A 21653-nucleotide genomic window follows, 5' to 3' on the forward strand; every position below is an offset into this window, starting at 1 on the left:
CTGCCCTGACAAAGAGGCCCATTGTGCCTCTGGTGGGAGGCAGTGATACAGCGCCTTCACTCACTCATCTGTGTCCCAGAGCCGAGAGAGAGAGCAGCAACCAGCACCTGCTGCCGCCGATGGGAAAGGGAGGAGGTTAAAGGTCAATCCTCAGCAACATTACTGGATAATAAGGCATTAAAAACGTCTAGACAGCTCCTTGGGGATTATTTGCATCGACACCTGTTCATTCTTCCTCTCCCTGTGTGTGATAGGAAGAGTGCATCTTGTGTTTCTTCTTTTCCTCCCCCCACCCCCACTCTAGTTCGGTTTTTTTCCTTTCTCAATTTGCTTGCAAATCCTGTGCATCTTCCATTGTGCGCCTTTTAGCCTCAAGACTACAACTTTCCCTTTTTGTTTCTCCATTCTCTTCTTCTACCCCCCCCCACCACAAACACCATCATCTGCCCCTTTACAACTGCCTTTCACAACATCCTCAATGCCTACCTTCCAATACCCCCCACCTTCCTTACACTGAATCCCACCCACCTCTCATACAATGTTTCACTTCCTCTGAAATCTGTACAAATCCAATTCTTTCTGAAAAACCTTCACAATCAAAGCATTTAATTTACCAGAGACCATTGTATATGAAAGCAGTTTTAAAATTCCTTAGAATTTAACATGCTCAAGATATCAAACATGAAAGTGTAAATCAAAAGGATAAAAAAACACCAGGATTATCACCAGAGTGTTTCTAACCACCCCCACAGAGGGAAAGATCCTGAGGGTAGGTGATTGTGGAGCACAAATGATCATGGGTAAAGATCAATGTTGACTGGAGGGAGATGGGATGGAGGGGTCAGTTGGGAGGTGAGGATTTGGGAGTCAGATGGGGGCTAGAACCAGCCCAGTTCAGGAAGTGGGGTCAGTCAGGATGATGTTCAAAGGGTCCTAGTGACATCAGCAGCAAGTGGGTGGGGGTGATGAAACTGGAAACCTGGGACAGGATGGGCACCTCAGCAACTGCCCAGGTAAAGAGTGCACACCCACCACCTTCCCCCCCCAACAACCCACATCTTAGGAAGGATGTGCTGACGTTGGAGAGGGTTCAGAGGAGATTTACGAGAATGATTCCAGGAATGAAAGGGCTTAAGTATGACGAGCGTTTGTCGGCTCTTGGACTGTACTCGCTGGAGTACAGAAGGATGAGAGGGGACCTCGTAGCGACATTTAAAATGTTGACAGGTAAGGATAGAGTAGATGTGGCTAGGCTGTTTCCCTTGGTGGGCGTGTCCAGGACCAGAGGGCACAATCTTAGAATTAGAGGGTACAGTTTCAAGACAGAGATGAGGAGAAGTTTCTTTACCCAGAGGGTGGTGAAATTGTGGAACTCCTTGCCACGCACAGCAGTGGAGGCCAGATCAGTGGGGGTATTCAAGGAGGAGATAGACAGATATCTAAATAGTCAGGGTATCAAGGGATATGGGGATAAGGCTGGCAAATGGGATTAGAATAGTTTTTTTTTCTCTTCTTTTTTTCCCACCCCATTTCTTTTTCCCTTTTCCTTGGAGCAGACTCGATGGGCCGAATGGCCTGCTTCTGCTCCCTTATCTTGTGATCTTGTGAACCCACCGAAGGCAAATGACACCCCCTCCCCCACCCCACAGGCTTCAACTCCACAGAACAGCTCTGCACCAGTTACATCAGGACGTGCATCACAGAACACCCAGACACATAACATGCAAAAGAAACCAACACCCAGGCCGAGCACCTTCATTCCAACCCTGTGCCAGCCGGGATAGCCATTTTAATTCCACTTTCCATTCCCACACCGACGTGTCTGTCCTCAACCTCCTCCACTGCCAGGAGGAGGCTGAATGTAAATTTGAGGAACAGCACCTCATATGCCACCTGGGCTGTCTCCAACCCGACAGCATGAACATCGAATTCTCAAACTTCTGGTAACCACTCCCTGGTCCCCTTTATCCTTTCTCGCCTCCTGATCCACCTGCTTCCCCCCACCCCCCAATCTGCCCATCACCCACATTCCTCCCACTGGTTTCCCCTCCCTCCCCTAATTTCATGCCCCACCTTCCTGTCAGATTCCAGCCCTTCGGCACTTCCACCTATCATTTCCCAGTTTCTGGGATCATTCCCACTCTCCCCACCTCCATCTGCCTATCACCCCCCCTCACTTGCTGGCTCTTGCCTCACCCCTCCTTTTTATATTGACCATCTCCCCTCTTTCATCATGAAGGGTCTTGACCCAAAAACATTGTCCATTTTCCTCCACAGATACTGCCCGAGCTTTTGAGTTCCATGTTGTCCCAAATACCCGATCATTTCGAACTATTGGGATTATGAGAAAATTCCAGCACAAGGTGCATACAAGCATCTTTGAACTTGAGGAACTTTGAGGCCCTTCCCTATCCCAGTATGTTCCCTGCAGCCAGTACCACACAGGCAGTGTATTTGCTGTAAATTCAGCAATTGGTATTGGTTTATTATTGTCACTTGTACCGAGGTACAGTGAAAAACTTGCCTTGCTACTGATCATACAAGTCAATTCATTACACAGTGCAGTTATGTTGGGTTAGTACAGAGTCCATTGATGTAGTACAGGTAAAAACAATAACAGCAGAGTAAAGTGTCACAGCTACAGAGGAAGTGCAGTGCAATAAGGTGCAAGGTCACAACAAGGTAGATCGTGAGGTCAGAGTCCATCTCATCATATGAGGGAACCGTTCAATAGTCTTATCACAGTGAGATAGAAGCTGTCCTTAAGTCTGGTGGTACGTGCCCTCAGGCTCTTGTATCTTCTACCTGATGTAAGAGGAGAGAAGAGAGAATGTCCCGGGTGGGTGGGGTCTTTGATTATGCTGGCTGCTTCACCAAGACAGCGAGAAGTAAAGACAAGAGTCCAAGGAGGGGAAGCTGGTGTCTGTGACGCACTGGGCTGTGTCCACAACCCTCTGCAGTTTCTTGCAGTCCTGGGCAGAGCAGTTGCCATACCAAGCTGTGATGCATCCAGATAGGATGCTTTCCATGGTGCATCGATAAAAGTTGGAGAGAGTCAAAGGGGACAAACTGAATTTCTTCAGCCTCCTGAGGAAGTAGAGGCACTGGTGAGCTTTCTCAGCCGTGGCATCTATGTGATTTGACCAGGACAGGCTGTTGGTGATGTTCTCAGGAATTAGAGGACTTCCTCTGCTTTACTGTGAAAGCATGGCACAGGGTCTTTTACATTTAAACAAAAGAGCAGCAAGGGGTTCATTAACATAACAGATGGGACCTCTGATAATGCAGTACTCTGTCAGTCCTCCACGCAAGTGACAGCTTCAGTTGGTTGCTCAGTTTCTGGAATGTGACAACCCCCAGTCTCAAGGCCAAGAGTGCTCCCTCTTAAGTCCGACATTGACTTTCACCATCAGAGGGGTTCTGGGCTTGTTAACATCAAATGAGAAACCCAGATCAAGGAGGCAGAGCCTGCACCATACAGCAAGGGAAAAATATGAAGGGAAAAAGACAAGATTGATCAAGAAAATGAAAAATTCAACCTATCAACCAAAAGCAACCCAAATTAAATTGCATCTCAAAGATGGAGCAATGCAATGTCAGCCTAATGAACCAGCAGCCAGTGTGGGACGTCTATTGCAGAGTCCCCCACTTTTGACAGTTGTAACCATGTCAGGATTTTGAACCAGGTTTTCCTCACTACTTTGTTCTCCTCAATGTACTACCTGACAACCTAAAGCAACTGGCTTCCTGTTCTCAAATGGAAGTTGCCTTGCAGCAACCAGCTATACACAAGCTGCCACCTCACACAAATTGTCGCAGGTTAGCAACGCATTCCCACCCAAGTAAGTTTTCCCCACCCCCAAAGTTCTTGCTTGGGTGTGGCTACACAGGTGGTCAGTTGGCTTTTACATGACTAGCCTGTCCCTGGCAAGCAGCCAGCAAGGTCTTCACCCTTCAGTTGGGTGGAGTATCACACTCCTGGGTCACTTGCCTTCCTCCTCACCCAACCCCCACACTCCCAACCAAACCTTTGGTTCCCATCATGTCTTTCCCCATTTGCTCATCCATTTCATTGTTGACCATTAATCAGCTTTCAGTCCACCCCCACACCTGCCAAATTCCTACACTGGTTACTGAAATGTAACCAAGTACTGATTTTTAGTGTCCACCACCTCTCCCCAAAGCTTTGAAAAGGAACTGGATAAATACTTGGAGGAAAATAAATGCAGAAGTACAAAGGATATGGGATCAGCTGGGTTGCTCTGCAAGAGAGCTTGTTCAATGTCAATGGGTTGATTGGCATCCTGTGTAGTACTCATCTCCTGGCTGACTACAGTTAATATTCCAGGAGAGCAAAGAATCAGACAGTCCACAAGAATCCCAGAGGATTCACATTCCCAGAAGAGATTGGGATTTTAGCATTCCTATATTGCAGGGCAACTCCAAACCTGTTAGTTGAGCAACCAATCCAACAAGGTTGAACCTGGGATACAAGGAAACCAGTTAGCAAGGATTTTGTACATTCTCCTTGTATCTGCATGGGTTTCATCTGGGTACTCCAGTTTCCTCCTACATTCCAAAGATGTACAGGTTAGGAAGTTGTGGGCATGCTATGTTGGCACTGGAAGTGTGGTGACACTTGCAGGCTGCCCCAGAACACTATGCAAAAGATGCATTTCACTGTTTTGTTGTATATGTGACTAATAAAGATATCTTACCCTCATCTGTGTGGCCCAGTTACACAATAGACTGCATTCACCACAAGTCATCGCAAAAATATAGCCTTTCATAAATAGAGCAAAATCACCTTGGATATTGGCAGGACAACTTGGCATTTTGAATGTGGTAGTGTCACAAGGCTCTGCTCAGGAACATCAATGGACAAGACAAAACCAAACCACATTAAGGCACATGAGCAAATGCCAAGCAAAAAAGGTACAAGAGACATCTTAATGGATAAAGGTGAGGTGAAAATAACAGACAAGAGACTGCAGATGCTGGCATCTGGAGCCAAAAATAAATGCTGGAGGAACTCAGCAGGTCAGGCAGTATCTGTGGAGGGGAATGGACAGCCAAGTTTCAGTTTGAGACCCTTCATCTGGACTGAAAGACAGAGGGGGAGATGGCCAGTATAAAAAGGAGGCAATGGGGGTGGGGGGTAGGGTGTTGGAGCAAGAGCTGGCAGGTAATAGGTGGATCCAGGCAAGGAAGGGTGACAGGGGAAATAGCAAGAGGCTAGGAGGTGATAAAAGGCTGCAGAGCATAGAATGAGGTGGAGGAGGAGCATGGAACCAAATAAGGGAGGTGGCGTGGGCAAATGGGAACGGTTGGGGGAAGAGATCCTGTTGATGAAAGACCTTGGTCCAAAACGTTGACTGTCCGTTTCCCACTGACCCACCGAGTTCCTTCAGCAGTTTTTTTGAAAGTAAATATTCAGGCATATCCTGATCTTGTGTTTCACAAGAACTCCCAAATGAAGACAGTTTATCAAAATTTATTGCACATGTACATTTTCCCTCCCAGTAACCCTATTTAGGTCTTGAAGATCTAGTGGATTCTACAACCTCTGAATCAGGTTTTCTTTGGAGGAAAAACAAGCTGTAGATAAAACTAATTCCCAAACAAGTTGCTCCTGCAGCCAATTTGATCAGTGAGTCAGCAAGACACGAAACAGAATTAGATTCTGCGTGCAATTTCTGCTCGTGAAAGGTTTTGTTCACGTTTCAAACACTCACTAGCTGTAACCAATTGAAAAAAGATTGATATTACAGCATTCCATGTGTTGAAAGTGAACGAAAAGGAATTCCAAAGGATTGCATTGCATGCAATGCACAGGAGAACAAGTTTAGGGCTTTGGGATTCTTTTTATACAAGTGGGACAGGGTTCATACACTAATTACCTACAGGAGGAGTGAATGGGAAACTGCTCCATAAAACTTAAATGGGAGTAGAAGGAAATTATTTGGGTCATTTATGTTTATATGATAATCCAATGGCATAGTGTCATTTCATCGGAATTCTATTAAAAGAAACTTGGCCCAATAAGACTGTGGGTAATAAGGGAAGTGGTTTAGCTCAAAACTTAAGGGGTACAATCCAGTGGAATTCCTAAATATGTCCAGACTGGACAAAAGCAGATGTGTAATCCCATTGCATTAAACCTTTAAACTTCTGAGATCTCTCAACTTCTGCATATTTTCAACTAATTGGTGCTAAATTTGGAAACTGAAGCAATGTCACAATTCTGGTGTTGGGGTATTTTAAAAGACAATTGTTTAGTCTCTTTATTTTTCCCCCCCATGTGGATAGCATCAATGTTTGGGAATTAATATTCTCCATGGACGGATGCCAGCCTGTGTCAGAGTTTAGCGTCACACTCCAAAGATCTCAGCTGCAATCCACATTGCTCTTTCAAAAGAAGTAGTGAGGAAGTGCTCAAGTGTTGTGTTACTGCTTTCCCGGTCAAAACGCAAAACACAAACTTGCCAGTTGCTATATAAAGAATCAAGGAGTTCTATGGTAATGTGCCCAACATCCAGCCCTCAGTAACAACAAAAATCTGTGATCCAGGCATCATTTCACTGCTGACTGTGGGAGCTCGCCATGCACATTACAACAGTGACTGCACTCCAGAAATACATCACAGGGATAACATTGAAGAGAATGTGAAAGCCCATATAAATGCAAGTTCCATTTTCCCTTTGTCTCGACCCCAGAACTGGTCCGTGCAAGGATCACGGCTCAGTAAAGTCAATGTCCAAAGTGAATAAAACTGACAAGCCTGAGAAACAAAGGGATTGTGTGGCTTTACAAGCAGAGATCGGAGTGGTTCTACTGCCAAACACAGGATGTAATTGTTACACATGGTAACTGTTTTCATTCGCTTATTCCAATTCCTAATGCTCAAAACCATCAAAAGCCTGGGACAAAAGCTGGAGATTTATAGCTGCTTCCCAATGTGATGTCACCAGTTTAGCTGCGGAGTTTCCTCATTCAACCCCCTGCTTCTGCAGATTGGAATCAGAATTAAATAACCAGCTAGCATACAAGCTTACAGAAAGTGTTTTTAATTAAAGAGCAAGTTTCAATTAATTTGGGTTACTAAATGTTTAATACAGATTTTCATTCAATAGCACCAAGATACAGGGCTCCAAGACGAGACTTCTTGCGTTTTATCCCATTTAATTACACAAGCCAGGACACTTGCTTTAGTTTCTCTTATTACAGGGCTTCAGTGAGACCACACCTGGAATACCAGATGTAGTTTTGGTCTCCCTCATTCAAGGAGGGGTATATTTGGCGTGAGCTTTCTGTGAACCACCTCCAATACATTTACCCCAAAGATGCATGGGTCACTTAGGCTTCTATTCAGGGGAAGAACAAGAAGTGATCTTAAGACATTGTGTGGAGTTGGAAGGTAGCTACTGAGATGTTTCCCCAAATGCAGAAAATCGAACCAGGGAGCATAGTCTCTGGATTGTAGGCACCCAGTTAATATGGAGGCCAACTTGTGAAGCTTCAGAATCCTCCACCTCAGTTGTGGTGGCAGAGTCACTGAGGCAGAAATAATCAAAATACTTCTATGGAGGAGTCAAGGGCAATAGGGACAGGCAGGAGAGCAGAGGGGAGGCCAAGATTGGATCAGCCATCTTACTGAATATGGAGCAGACTCTAGGGTGATATGGTGGACCCTAATCCCACTTCTAATGTCCCCACTGTGCACTGACTGCTCTCAGGAGACATAACCATCTGTTATTCTGCTGCCCTTGGCCCAACTCTTAACAATCCCCATTCCTTTGGTGTACTGATCCATGTTGACTCCCAATCCCTTGGGATTACAACCCCCCCCCCCTGCTTTCCCCTACCACCACTCTTCACCCCCACTCATTCCTGTACATTGCCCTCCATTTGGAGATCTGCATCATTCCACCATCCACCCACATCCCAAACTCTGGAATCCCCTCCTATATATAATCCTGCAATCTTGCAACCTCCCTGCGCACACCTCAAGATTAGTCAAAGACCCAGGTGTTATGGACAATTACCCCAATATCCCCTTTTATAGTCAAAGTCTAATGTTATTTGATAGCATACCTGCAAAGAATCACAGGGTATTTTACAAGAGCAAGGACAATGGAGATGCAAATTGGTTTTGTTGTAGAACTGTGGACACAAGCTTTCCTGATCCAGTTTCAGATCTCCACTTTGCTAAATTTCTGTTCAACTCCAACATTAACAGCTTCCAAATAATGAAACTCAAGTTCTGAAAGCTTAAGTCTACCACCAAGATGTGTAGAAGCAGCACGTGAAGCTTTAGTGTACAATTTCTACTCTCCACCCCCCACCACACCCCTCCAAACCAGAGCAGAATTGCAGACCTCTGGAAGGGACACAGCACTGGTCTTAAATGTTCTTGTCCACTGCCCTGATAAGAAAAAAAAACAAGAGCAGCTTCTGTTGCTTGGATAGATTGGAAAGACTGGGATTGTTCGACTGGAGAGGTGGAAGTAAGCAAGAAAGTTATTAAAAGCAATCAAAGAGGAATGGTTTTGATAGAGGTAAACAGATTCAGATACAAGGGAATCAGAGGGGATTTGGGATTAGTGAAGGAAAGTAGGTAAAAGATCAGGCATAACTTATAGAATGGTGGAGCAGGAACAAGCAGCTGAATGGGCTACCCTTTTATTCAAAGAAATTGGGGCAGAACAGTGTACAGCAGGTAGTGCAACTGGCTCACAGCTCCAGAGACCCAGGTTCAATCCTTACCTTGGGTGCTGTTTATGTGGAGTTTGCACATTCTGTGACCATGTGGGTTTCCTCCAGGTGCTCATTTCCTTCCATCTCCTCCCACAACCCAAAGACATGCAGGTTGGTAGGTTAATTGGCGACTGAAAATTACTCCTATGGGTAGGCAAGTGCAGGAGAATCAAAAGGGTATTAATGGGCACATGAGGAGGGGGGAGAAATAGGTTGCAGGAAATAAGCTCATGGATTTGCTGGAAAGCTGCATTAGAGGCCATTCAGCCTATCGAGTCTATGTTGAAAGGACACCTACATCATGGGCCCAAGGGCCTGTTCCCATGCTGTACTGAAATAAAAGACAGTTCTCCCAAGAGGTAGGAGGGTCAGTCACCAGACATTACAGACTTAAGGTGACTGATGAAAGAACTGAAGGGGAGAAGCAAAAACTCCCAAGTTCTGGGAGCTGGGACGCTGCCCAAGAGCAGTGGAAACAAACAGCAGATTCAGCATTATGTTCAAAAGGGAATTAGTTATGCACCTAAAAATAAGAGGAAAAATGTATCTGGCCCAAAGGGAAAACTGAACAGCTCAATCAAAATGAGGCGAATGTCCTCCTCCTTTACACCACCAGAACAAGACACACACACGAAAAAGAGGGGAGAAGAGAATAATCGGTTAACACAAGTCAGTGGTTAGACACAAACATCTGTTTCGGTGCAGTTACCCATGCCGACTATATGGACAACCAAGTTATAGAACTTGAAATAAAAAGCACATGATTGTACCCAAGATGAAGCACAAAAGATATTGTTCAATAATGGGTAAATACTTACTGCTTCCTTACTCAGAAGGTCTGGAAATTAATAATCAAGTCTTTAAAATGCTTTTGCTTCAGAGAATTCAGTGTCTAAGAGCCGAGGCTCCTACCCACTGCTCCCGCAACAAACATTGCAGGACTGAGCTGTTCTGGGTTTGAAGTGGATATCCTCCACAGGCTTGGGAACCAATCATAGAACAGTACAGCACAATAAAGGCCCTTTGGCCCACAATGTTGTGCCGACCTTTGTTGTTTTCTTCAGAAAGCTTTTTAAAAAAAAGGGAAAGAGGGAGGATTGTGCTGGGATAAGTGATGGCATCCTCGGGATAGAAAGGAGGGGGAAAACATACAAGTGAGAGTACAGCTGTGGCCAAGTGGTACAAGGATGCCCACTTTTAAATAGGGCAGGATTCAGCTATTGTAGCTCCTGGTATCCCAGCTCAACTACAGCAGGGAACATCCACTTGCAGCTTGTTTACTGCAGTAGGAAGTGACAGACAACCACTTACTGGTGTTTAAATCCTGTTGAGCAAAGTCACAAGACTAACTAGCAATACTGTGTTTACAGTGGGGAGCAAGTTGTTCTGCCTGTGGTGCCCTCAATGTAAACTTTGGACAAGTCACATTGATACAACTTTTGGCCTCTCCCCATTACACAGCACTGTTATAAGAGCAACATAGGAAATAGGCCAATTTCTCCCAAGACCAGCACAGGAACTGAGAGAGAATGAATTGGTTAATTGACTTGTCACATGTACCAAGGTACAGTGGAAAAAACTTTTGCCTGCCATCCATACAGATCATTTCACCACATCTGTACATTAAGGTAGTACAAGAGAACAAAGTATAATAAAACATTTACAGAGTGCAGTGCAGGCAGACAATAAGGTGCAAGGCCACGATGAGGTAGATTGTGAGGTCAGTAGTGCATCCACCTCCCTGCCCTAGTGAGACAGAGGGTGGAAGGCATTCCTGCTCTCTGGGCAGGGAAATTAAAAAGTTTTTTTTAATAAACTGAATACAGATGGCTCTACAATCAAGTGCAAGATCATCAGTCCTGGGGCAAGCTGGAAAATTAGACCTCAATCCCTCATCTTCCAGATGGTCTGACAATTCTAGACAATGCCCTCAAGATATTTTTCCAACAAGCCCCCGCATGCCCCAGTAACCTTTAACCATCTACAGCCTTCGACCTGAAATTTAGCACCAATTCTGGGCTTTGTAATAAGTTGCTACGGCAATTAAATATTTTGAGGGATAAATTGCAGAGTTGACAATTCTATATTCAGCCAAGACATGGCAATTATGGCTTTTCAACCTCAACTGTGATGCAATGAAAGTTGCACAAGATCCCTTCAGCTGTGGCAGGGAGTGCTGTGATAGAGTTTTAAAATCAAATGAAGTGGCTTTTCCTTTAACTTTGTATTGTCAGAATGAAATACAAAGATCAAAGAGTCTGGCTTATGTCCCACATTAGTCAGAGCTCCATTTCCTGCTCTCCAGATATATTCCTGCTTTCTTACAGCTAATTTAAAGCCAGCAGTGTACTTGGCAAGGCTCACTGGTACAGCATGTGGGAGCAGCGGAAGAGATGGGTAACATTACACAAACTCAGCAGTGAGTGAAGGAAGCAGAGAGAGTAAAACACAGGGTCAGAGAGGAAGTGGCCAGTCAGTCATACAGCACAGAAAGAGGCCCTTCAGCCCATCAAGTCCACATCAGCCATCAAATGCTCATTTACACCAATCCTGTACCATTTTATCCCAGGTTCTGCCACCCACATACAACACCAGGGGCAATTTACTGTGGCCAATTAACCAAACATCCTGCACATCTTTGGAAAGTGGGAGGAAACCAGAGCACCTGGAGGAAACCCAGGCAGTACGTGCAAACCCCACAGGAGGTCAGGATCAAAACCTGGCCCACTGAAGCAATGAGGTAGCAGATGGGAGATGTTCAGCTGGTCTTGGAGTGGGGGTGGTGGTACAGTGGTGCAGCTAGATCAGTCTTCAGGCCGCTGATGCAACAAACAAAAGCTTGAATTTATGTTGCACCTGTCACATCCTCTTGATATGCCCACACTCAAATCAAGAAATTAGTTTGTGTCATTACAGCTAAGACAAAGGACAGTAACCAGGATACATTCTGCAAGCTCCCACAGACAGCACCAATTATAACCACCATTTCATGCTCTTTCCATTGAGGGATGGATTAGCCAAGACACCAGGAAAATCTCCCAGCTTTTCAAAACTGTCCCAAAGGATCTTTTACATCCATATGAGACCCTACAACTGGTATTGGTTTATTATTGTCACTTGCAAGATAAGATTTCTTTCAGTCACACATGTACATTGAAACGCAGTGAAATACATCTATGTGTGTAGTGTTCTGGGGGGTAGCCAAATTTGATCTCAGGTCTTGCAGAATCTAAGTGGGTTGGTTGTCCAAGGTGGGACACAGCCTTACTGAAACAGGGAGAGGAGTGCCTGTGCGGGTCCCCATTGACCAGAAACTCAACTGGACTAGCACAAATACTGTGGCAACAGGAGCAGATCAGAGACAGCAAGATGCCTGTAAGGAAATGTTACCAACGGGCACATTCCAGACTGCAGGAGCACGTGCTGAGGGAAGCAATGAAGCTCAGTGCAGCCAATGCAAAGGCTCTGTGGGGGAAGAACCACAGTGAAGGTTCCTTCCTCTACCACACATTGTGGGGAAGCCCCTCGTAATGAAACAGTGCATTACCCCATGGGGCTACACGAGTGGCAATGGTGCTATGGTTTTAAAAAAGTTAACACTATTGAATGTATTGACCATTAATGCAAAATGTTTTTGCAGTTTCTTCCTTTGTATATTATGAATAAAGTTTATTTTTGAAATACAAACAAAGATCAGACAGAATCCTGCACCAACACAGACCTCAAAGCCTTTCCACCATCTAGTGGACACAAGTCGGGAACATCATGGAACACTTCACTGCAGGACTGCTCAACCATTGGTATATTAGGTGGGAGGAAAGGAACAGTCGACATTTCAGGTTGAAACCCTGCATCAGGACCAAGTGGAGAGGCGAGATGGCCGGTGTAGAGAGGAGTGTGCAAAACTCCCCCTCTCCTCTTTATATTAGCCATCTCCCCTCTCCCCTTAGTCCTGATGCAGGGCTTAAACCTGAATTGTCGGCAATTTCTCCACACCCACCCCGACAGATGCTGCTCAACCAAGTTCTTCCAGCACATTGTTTGTTGCTCCAGATTCCACCATTGGCAGTCTTGTCTCCGTTGGTATATTATTGTCACATGCACCAAGACAGTGAAAAGCTTTTGTATGGCATGCCATGCAGACATATCATGAGGTAAGATCTCTTTATTAGTCACACGTACATCGAAACAGTGAAATGCATCTTTTGCATCAAACGTTCTGGGGGCAGCCCTCAAGTGTCGCCACGCTTCCAGCGCCAACATAGCATGCCCACAGCTTCCTAACCCGTACATCTTTGGAATGTGGGAGGAAACCCACGCAGACATGGGGAGAACATACAAACTCCTTACAGACAGCGGCTGGAGTTGAACCCAGGTCACTGGCGCTCTAAAGCGTTACGCTAACCGCTACACTACTGTGCCTGCCAGACATATCCAGAACAAAGGTATCCCATTCACCAAGTGTGAAACACTGCCACCAGGAGGACAGGAGCAGTTCAAGGGTGCCAGCTCACCACCACCTTCAAGGTGCATGAACACTGGCTTCTTCAGCAACACACAAGCAACTGAGAAACAAGAGATCTGTTGGTTGCTGTGATAGGAGGTTTTGAAAATGATGCTATTCCCTGAGTCAAAGTCAGGTTCATCATCATTTGCACAACTACATACATGCACAAGTGCAATGAACTTACTTGCAGCAGCATCACTATAGAAGTGGGAGAGGAGGCCAGTGTGACCAACCGACCGAGACTGAACCCAAAGCCCAATGAATAGATAACTCACCAACTAGATGGAGCACCTATACATTACTGCAACATTCACCAACCGCTGCAAACAAGGCATCAGAGTCAAAACAGAGCACCCAAGGGACCCAGACTGACTAATCACGCCCATACCATGATGTTTCCTCATCTATACATCAGTGGCACAACTTAGATGCCAGTGTTTCCTAGTGACACATAATGGAATGTTATCCATACCCAGTCTGTGCCTAGCTTGCCTATTTCAGCTGGGCAGTAGTTGTAGTTCGGTAACTAGAATAAACGGGTTAGTGAGCTGTGTACGGGCAACAGAAATCACCAGCAATCCCCACTACACAATAGGTTCTGCAGCAACATGGCCAAGTGACAGAAGCAGCAATGGCAAACACTTGTTCATCAGACAGGGCAGATGTTAGAGTGGAGTTCCCCAGGTTCAGTGCTAATTCACATCTACGTGGATGTACAGGGCACAATTTCCAAGTGGCAGACAAATAGCGAGTGCACATTCACAGACTTTGGGAGGATTTACAAAGGCTGGTGGATTGGGTGGCACAAACTAAAAGGGCACATTCTTATAGCAAGAAAGATCAGTTGCACAAGTGTCAATCATTGAAAGTAGCAGGGCTAGTTAAGGATAATTTTTTTTAAAAAGCTTCAGAGACATGGAGAAGGAAGGATGTCATGATGACTCCTATAAGAACACTGTTTCAGCCACCACTGGGGTAGTGTCTCCTGTTCTGGGCACCACACCTTAGGCTTTGCAAAGGCTTTGGAGGGGGAGCTGAAGAGATTTACTAGAACAGTTCTGGGGATGAAGGACACAGACTGGAGAAGATTGTTTCCCCATGGGGGAAAAAAAAGGTTATGACAAAACCAGACTCAGGTAATTAAATTCCATAGAGTGCAGACAGTGTGGATGGTGAGAAACTCATCCCAATGGTGGAGGAGTTAATTAGGAGGGAGAACCACACAAGGTGGCACCACTAGGGTAGCAGTATGAGCAGATTCAATGGCAGTGTTCAGAAGGGAAGTAGACAAGTATGTGAAAGAGGAAAAAGTTGCAGGTTTCAGTAGAGACGGTAAGATGGGACAAGCTGGATTCCATTAACAGACTCAGGACAAATGTCTCCCACGTTTTAACCTTCGATACTGTTCTGCAGATAGTAGTTAAGGTGAGCCCAAGTTTGGAGTCTGTTGACAGCCCCTGCCTCCCCCCACAACAAGAATTATTGCTAAAGAACTAGCTTGAACTTGACCCTGGACAAACAGCAACCTTGAAGATCCCGGCTTTAAATGTTGTTTCAGACAAGATGTTAAAATGAATCTGTCTGGCTCACAGATAAAGAGTTCCAGAGACCCATCTCTCAGGAGAGCAGATTACCTGGTTATTACAACGTTGCTAAACACATACCCTGCTCTGTACCAATTGGCTGCCACAGTCACTTCAAAAATCACTTCATTGACTCTGAAGTGAACTGCTTTGGGATGTCCTGCAGCCAAGAACGGCACTGTACTAACAACTAGTCTTTCCTGAATCATTCCCCCTTTAAACACCTGGTAACTTTCAAATATGGTTTGTTGTTTCTCAAAATATGTCTTTCTGTAAATATGAAGCAAAATGATTAATGTCTTTATTTTCACTATGCTACAGACATGCTTTCATGCCTAGTCCTCCTTCCCAAGGGATTTTCCCTGCTGTGTACAGTCCATTACAGCCAAGAATAATGTAACTGTACAGGTATAATGTCACAGTAGCCAATTAACAGACACCGCACTTTAATTTGAATCCATTTTGATTACTCCTCAATAACATTGATGTCCTGTAGATCATTGCTGCCATTATAAATTAAAGGCATATACATCAGCTGAATAATCAGTCACACAATTCTCCGTAACCAGCACCACTGCAGCATCACCATCACACACCAGTTTACAAATCAGTTTGTAATCAGCTGCCAATTTACAATCATGTCAAGTTCAATCATTTATATAAAACACCATCCTATCCCACATTTCCTCATGTATTGCATTGAAAGCAGTCACACACTTGCCACTTTATTGACGTGATCTTATCAGGATTTTGCCTTGACTGGATTTGCCAACTAAAATAGAGTGTCATTCCCTTGGAGCCCAGACCCGTCTTCACATCCATTTCTTTCACATAGAAGCTACAGAAATGGTTCTGAGCCATGAACAATATCAATATTCAGGTCAGTCATACAGCACAGAAACAGAACCTTCAGCCCATGGAGTCCATGCCAACCATCAATTTACACTAATCCTACACGAATCCTTTGTTTTAAAAATTCTTCCCACGTTCTCAAAATTCCCTCCAGATTCTACCACCCATCTGCACTAGGGGGCGGTTTAACTACCAACCCCGATGTCTTTGGGATGTGGGAGGAAATCAGAGCACCCGGGGAACCCACACGATCACAGGGAGAACGTGAAAACTCCACACCACAGCACCAGAGGTTAGAATTGAACATATTAGAACCAGCCATGTAATTATCAGCTGAAATCATAGCCTTGTGACAATTCTGGGGCTTGGAGAAGTGGGATTTGCTGGGTTAAATGGAGCTCAAGGCAACTCCATGTGTTTTCCCCACCCCAGAGTCCACATACTGCAGGAGGTTGCAAGAACTCAGGATATTTATCATGGGCAGACACCAGTGATGGCAAGCACACAGTGGGACAACATCAGGTTATGATACAGGAGCCCATGCACCTCCCAGGGAAACAATCCCATTCCCTTCCCCTCATTTCCCTGTAACACAGTCTCTCACCCACCCATCCACTCCCCTTTGATTCTGTTACCACTTACAGACACCAGAAGGAGTATTTAGAGCAGCCATTTCACCAAACAACGTGGGAGGAAGCCTGAGCACCCATAAATGAAACACACTCAGTCACAGGGACAACGGGTAAACTCCACACAGACGGCATCCCAGGTCAGGATTGAACCTGGATCACTGGAGCTGAGAGGCAGTAGGACTAACTGCTGCAGCACCACCCCACTTGCTGTGGGGCACAGTCAGGACAATGCAGAAGGACTAGATACTCAGGGAGCACACATCAGGGCCAACAGGTGGAGATGCAACACAGTGATTGAGAAATATTTCTTGGACAGTGCGCTGCTTTGTAAAAGCTACACAGGCAAGGAGCAGCACAGTAGTTAGCACTTCTACCCCACACATCCCAAGTTCAATCCCAATCTCCAGTGCTGTCTGAGGAGTTTGCACATTTTACTACACAGGTTTCTCCAGGTGCAACACACAGTCTGCTGGAGGAACTCAGCAAGTCAGGCAGCATCTGTGGGGGTGGGGGGGGGGGGGGGAGAGAGAAGGAATTATCAACTTCCCCCAGGTGCGAGGTTTCAACCCAGAACATCTACATTTCCTTCCCCCCCCCACCCCACCCACAGATGCTGCTCAACCCCCCGAGTTCCTCCAGCAGATTGTGTGTTGCTCCAGATACCAGCATCTGCAACCTCCGGTGTCTCCAATGGGTTTCCCCAGGTGAACCCATCTCCTCCCACATCCAAAGATGCACAGGTTGGTGGGTTAATTGGTCATTGTAGATGGTCCCTAGTGTGTAGGTGAGTGGTGATTTGGGGGGCAAGGGGCAGGAGAAGGGGGTAAATGTTGATGGGACAAGAGTAAGATGCAGATACAAATCAGGAAACAGGACGAGAGTTGCTTCAAGAGCTGGCATGAACTTCATGGGCCGAATGGCCTCTTATTACAGTATGGGGACATGGAGGGGGTGAAAAGGGAGGGGAAGGGATAGGATGGGAAGAAAGACGACCGCCGGTGAGTGTCCAGCATCCGCCAGCAACATTGAAGTCGGTGGCTCCCGGGAACAGCAGGAAAGGTGACGCCTTTTGCAGTGGAAGAGCTTCTAAGCTTGTCGACATGTGGCTGGTAGCAGCTCAGGCCGGGAGGGAGAGAGCAGGGTTAAATCATTCCTGCTCGCTCGGCCGGCGCTTTGTTCGGACGGCGGGAGCGAGAGGGTTAAACAGCGGCCAGGAGGAGCGGAGTCTCCCCGCACCGGCCCCGAAATCTCCCGGCGCAGTTGGACCCGGCGAGGTCTCTTCCCCCCCCCCCCCCTTCCCACCCATCTACCTACCTACCTCTTTGTTAGGGACGAGACTGCGGGGAGGGAACAGCCACACAAACTCACAACCTGCCCCCACCTCACCCCCCCCCCCCCCGCCCAGACACCAGGGCGGGACGCCCCGGTGGGAGCCGCAAGTCCTATTAACTCTCTTCTCAACTCCGCTCCCCCCCCCCAACCCCAGAATTAGTAGCAAAATAAAGGTGGGTGGGGGTGCGTTCCGCTGCCCACAACCTACTACCGTCTGGGTCAGTGCCCCCAGACCGGCGCTGCTGTGGCTAAACCCCAAACATCTTCACCAACGAGTGATTAAAACTTTCTAGTCAACGGGGCGGCTAGTTAGAGACGGCGGTAATTAACATGTCACTGGGTAACTTACACCGGAGAGGTTTCCTTCTGGGGCAGAATCTTTCTCCCTTGCACATGAAGCAGAAATGGTTGATGATGAATTTGGTACACTCACTGAGTTAGAGGCGAACGCTGATCCTTTCTCACTCCGTGTGTGCACCGTTCAAATCAGCCACTTACTCTCTGAGAGTAAGAGCGAACTTGCGAATGGTCAAACCAGCGCTTTTAAAAACTCAGCCCCGCTACACATGAAGCCACGGCTGCTTTATACATTCTCTGATGTGCGAGGCGGGGACGAGGGAGGTTCTTTGGAGGGGAAAAGGGTGGAGGCTCGGTGAGCAGACACTGCTAGAGGATTGGCTCAGCTGGAGGTAGAGGGTGGATATTGAGCCGGGAGAATGGAACAGTCAGACTTTTTTTTAATTCGGCTGTCGCTCAATGCCCGTGCGCGCTTTGGCAGCCTGTCAGGTATTAACTCTTGAATGCACCAGACTCCAGTGCAGGGCTTCAGAGTAATTTCATTGAACTAACAATGGCAAAGAACTGGGGGGAAATTTTGGTGAAAAAAAAATTGGTTTAAATGTCAAGAGCATAAGCTTTACTGGCTCACCTCAAAGACAGCTTCTATCCTGCTGTTATATGACTATTGAACGGTCCCTAGTACGATAAAATGGACTCTTGACCTTACAATGTACCTCACCCCCGACATAACAGGGGCAGGATTCCCCTTGTCCTCACCTCCCACCCCACAAGCCTCCGCATCCAACACATCATTCTCCGCAACTTCTGCCATCTCCAACGGGATCCCACCACCAGGCACATCTTCCCCTTCCCTCCTCCCTCCGCTTTCCGCAGGGATCGCGCTCTCTGTGACTCCCTTGTCCACTCGTCCCTCCCCACTGATGACCCTCCCGGCACTTATCTCTGCAGCCGCACCAACTGCAACACCTGCCCCCACACCTCCTCCCTCACCACCATTCAGGGCCCCAGACAGTCCTGCCAGGTGAGGCAGCGCTTCACCTGTGAGTCATTTATTGCATCCGGTGCTCCTGGTGTAGCCTCCTGTACATCAGTGAGACCCGACGCAGGTTGGGTGACCGCTTCGTCGAGCACCTTCGCTCCGTCCGCCGCAACAGCCAGGACCTCCCGGTGGCCGCCCACTTCAATTCCACATCCCGCTCCCACACTGACATGTCTGTCCACGGCCTCCTCTACTGCCACGTTGAGGCCAGGCGCAGGTTGGGGGAACAACACCTCATATTCCGCCTTGGGAGTCTCCAACCTGATGGCCTCAACATCGATTTCTCTAACTTCTGGTAACCCCACCCCTCAGTTTTCCTTCCTCCCCCTCCCTCTTGTTTTTCCTTTCCCCTCCCCCTCCCCCTCCCCCTCCCCCTCCCCCTCCCTCACAACCTGCCCACCTCCCCTTTATCCCATGGTCTTCTGTCCTCTCCTATCAGCTTCCTCCTTCTTCAGCCCTTTGCCTCTTCCACCTCCCACCTCCCAGCTTCTCACATCATTTCCTTTTACCCCCCCCCCCACCCACTTACCCTCTCACCCGGACTCACCTATCACCTGCCTGCTTGTGCTCCTCTCCCTCCCCCTACCCTTTTCATTCTGGCTTCTGCCCTCTTCCTTTCCAGTCCTGATGAAGGGTCTCGACCTGAAACATCGACTGTTCATTTCCCTCCGTAGCTGCTGCCTGGCCTGCTGAGTTCCTCCAGTAGTTTGTGTGTTGCTCCAGATTCCGGCATCTGCAGAACCTCTTGTGTCTCACAATCTACCTCGTTTGGCCTTGCACCTTATTGTCTGCCTGCACTGCACTTTCTCTGTAACTGTAACACTTTATTCTGCATTCTGTTATAGTTTTCCCTTGTTCTACCTCCATGCACAGTTGTAATAAAATGATCTGCATGGATGGCATGCAAAACAAAGTTTTTCACTGTACCTCAGTACATGTGACAATAATAAGTCAATCTACCAGTTTTGAATATTACACAGTCCATACAATCTAATATTACACACCCCTCACTGTAACAATGGTATATATCATTCCTCTGCAATCTTCTTTCTAGCATTAATGACCACACAATATATCACATTGTTCTTTATAACAAATATACTGCTTTAATACATTTCTATACACTCTCTCACCATAACACTGCCTCACTACAACACACTAATGTGTTTTATTGAATGCTTATAACACTTTCATATGCCACAAACTTTGATATCATGTTCCCCAATGGATGTGACACACACCTCACTCTCCCACGCGGTCACAGGGAGAACGTGCAAACTCCACCCAGACAGCACCCGAGGTCAGGACTGAACCTGGGGTCTCTTGCGCTGTGAGGCACTGTCTCTACCAGCTGCGCCACTTTGACACACGTTGTTATAGATGCAGGGACACTAACTCCCATCTTGTTTACCACCAAGCTTCTGGCAGCCGACATCTCGGGATATATCCAAGGAGTAAATGTCGGAATGTGGGATGTTGAGTGAAAGGCACAATTCAAAGTCAAAGTCAAAGTCGAGTTTATTTTCATATGCACAAGTCCAGTGAAAAACTTACTTGCAGGAGGATCACACTGCACATAGTATCAGATCCACAACATTCACAAAAAAAACGTAACAAACATAAATTATACAAAATTTTACAAGAACACATGGATGATAAAGAAATGGAGGGCTATGTGGGAGGGAAGGGTTAGATAGATCTTAGAGCAGGATAAAATGTCGGCACAACATCGTGGGCCAAAGGGCCTGTACTGTGCTGTAGTGTTCTATGTTCTATGTTAACACAATTAGACAAAAAAAAAGTCCATTGTAATGCAAAGTGGTCAATGTGGTCCTAATGTTGTTGTACTGATGTAGAGATTAGGGTTGTGCAGGTTGGTTCAAGAACCAAATAGTTGAAGGGAAGTAGCTGTTCCTGAACCTGGTGGTGTGGGACTTCAGGCTTCTGTACCTCCTGCCCAATGGAAGCTGCGAGAAGATGACATGGCCCGGATGGTGGGAATCTTTAATGATGGATGTCACCTTCTTGGGGCAATGCCTCCTGTAGATACTTTCTGTTGGTAAGACACCCTGTGGTATACCACACTCCTCTTTATATCATTGTCTGAGATACTCCACCTTGTACCAGAATATTATGTGGAGTTATGCAGAATTACATGGAGTTATATGGGATACACAACGGGGATCTTGATCAGAAACATCGACTGTTTATTTCCCTCCATAGATGCTGCCTGACCTGCTGAGTTCCTCCAGCACTTTTTGTCTATTGCTTCAGATTCCAGCATCTACAGAATTTACCACACTATAACCCTCTCTGCTGTACCACGTTATTCACTATAACTCTCTCTAATATACCACACTCCTTAAAAATCTCTCTAAGGTGCCACATAAAATTTCTCTCTCATACACCTCACTCCTGGCTTGGCAGTTACTCCCATTGCCTGTGCGTAGATTGTACTAGTATCCCCCGTTTTCACCATGGTGCTGTGTCTTCCCATATGCTGAATACTTGTTTTGTTTCCCTAGGGGTAGATGTCTTCACCCAGATCATCTATATAAACTGTAGAAGGTTGAGGCCTCTGCACCGACCCCTGTGGCACACCACTCACATTGCACCTTGCCAACCAGAAAAGACCCATTGATGCCCATTCT

The 21653-nt window shown here is 46.5% G+C and overlaps 1 long non-coding RNA gene across 1 annotated transcript in view; it reads right to left on the reverse strand.

Moving 5' to 3' along the window:
- Positions 1 to 18195, reverse strand: part of LOC127584980 (uncharacterized) — a 45987-nt gene extending 27792 nt beyond the window's left edge. The window contains exon 1 of the long non-coding RNA XR_007958452.1: positions 18013 to 18195. This is a non-coding gene — a long non-coding RNA (uncharacterized LOC127584980). The remainder of the gene's footprint in view (positions 1 to 18012) is intronic.
- Between the last annotated feature and the right edge of the window lie 3458 nt (positions 18196 to 21653).

This window comes from Pristis pectinata, chromosome 31, assembly GCF_009764475.1.
Source record: "Pristis pectinata isolate sPriPec2 chromosome 31, sPriPec2.1.pri, whole genome shotgun sequence".
NCBI lineage: Eukaryota > Metazoa > Chordata > Chondrichthyes > Rhinopristiformes > Pristidae > Pristis > Pristis pectinata.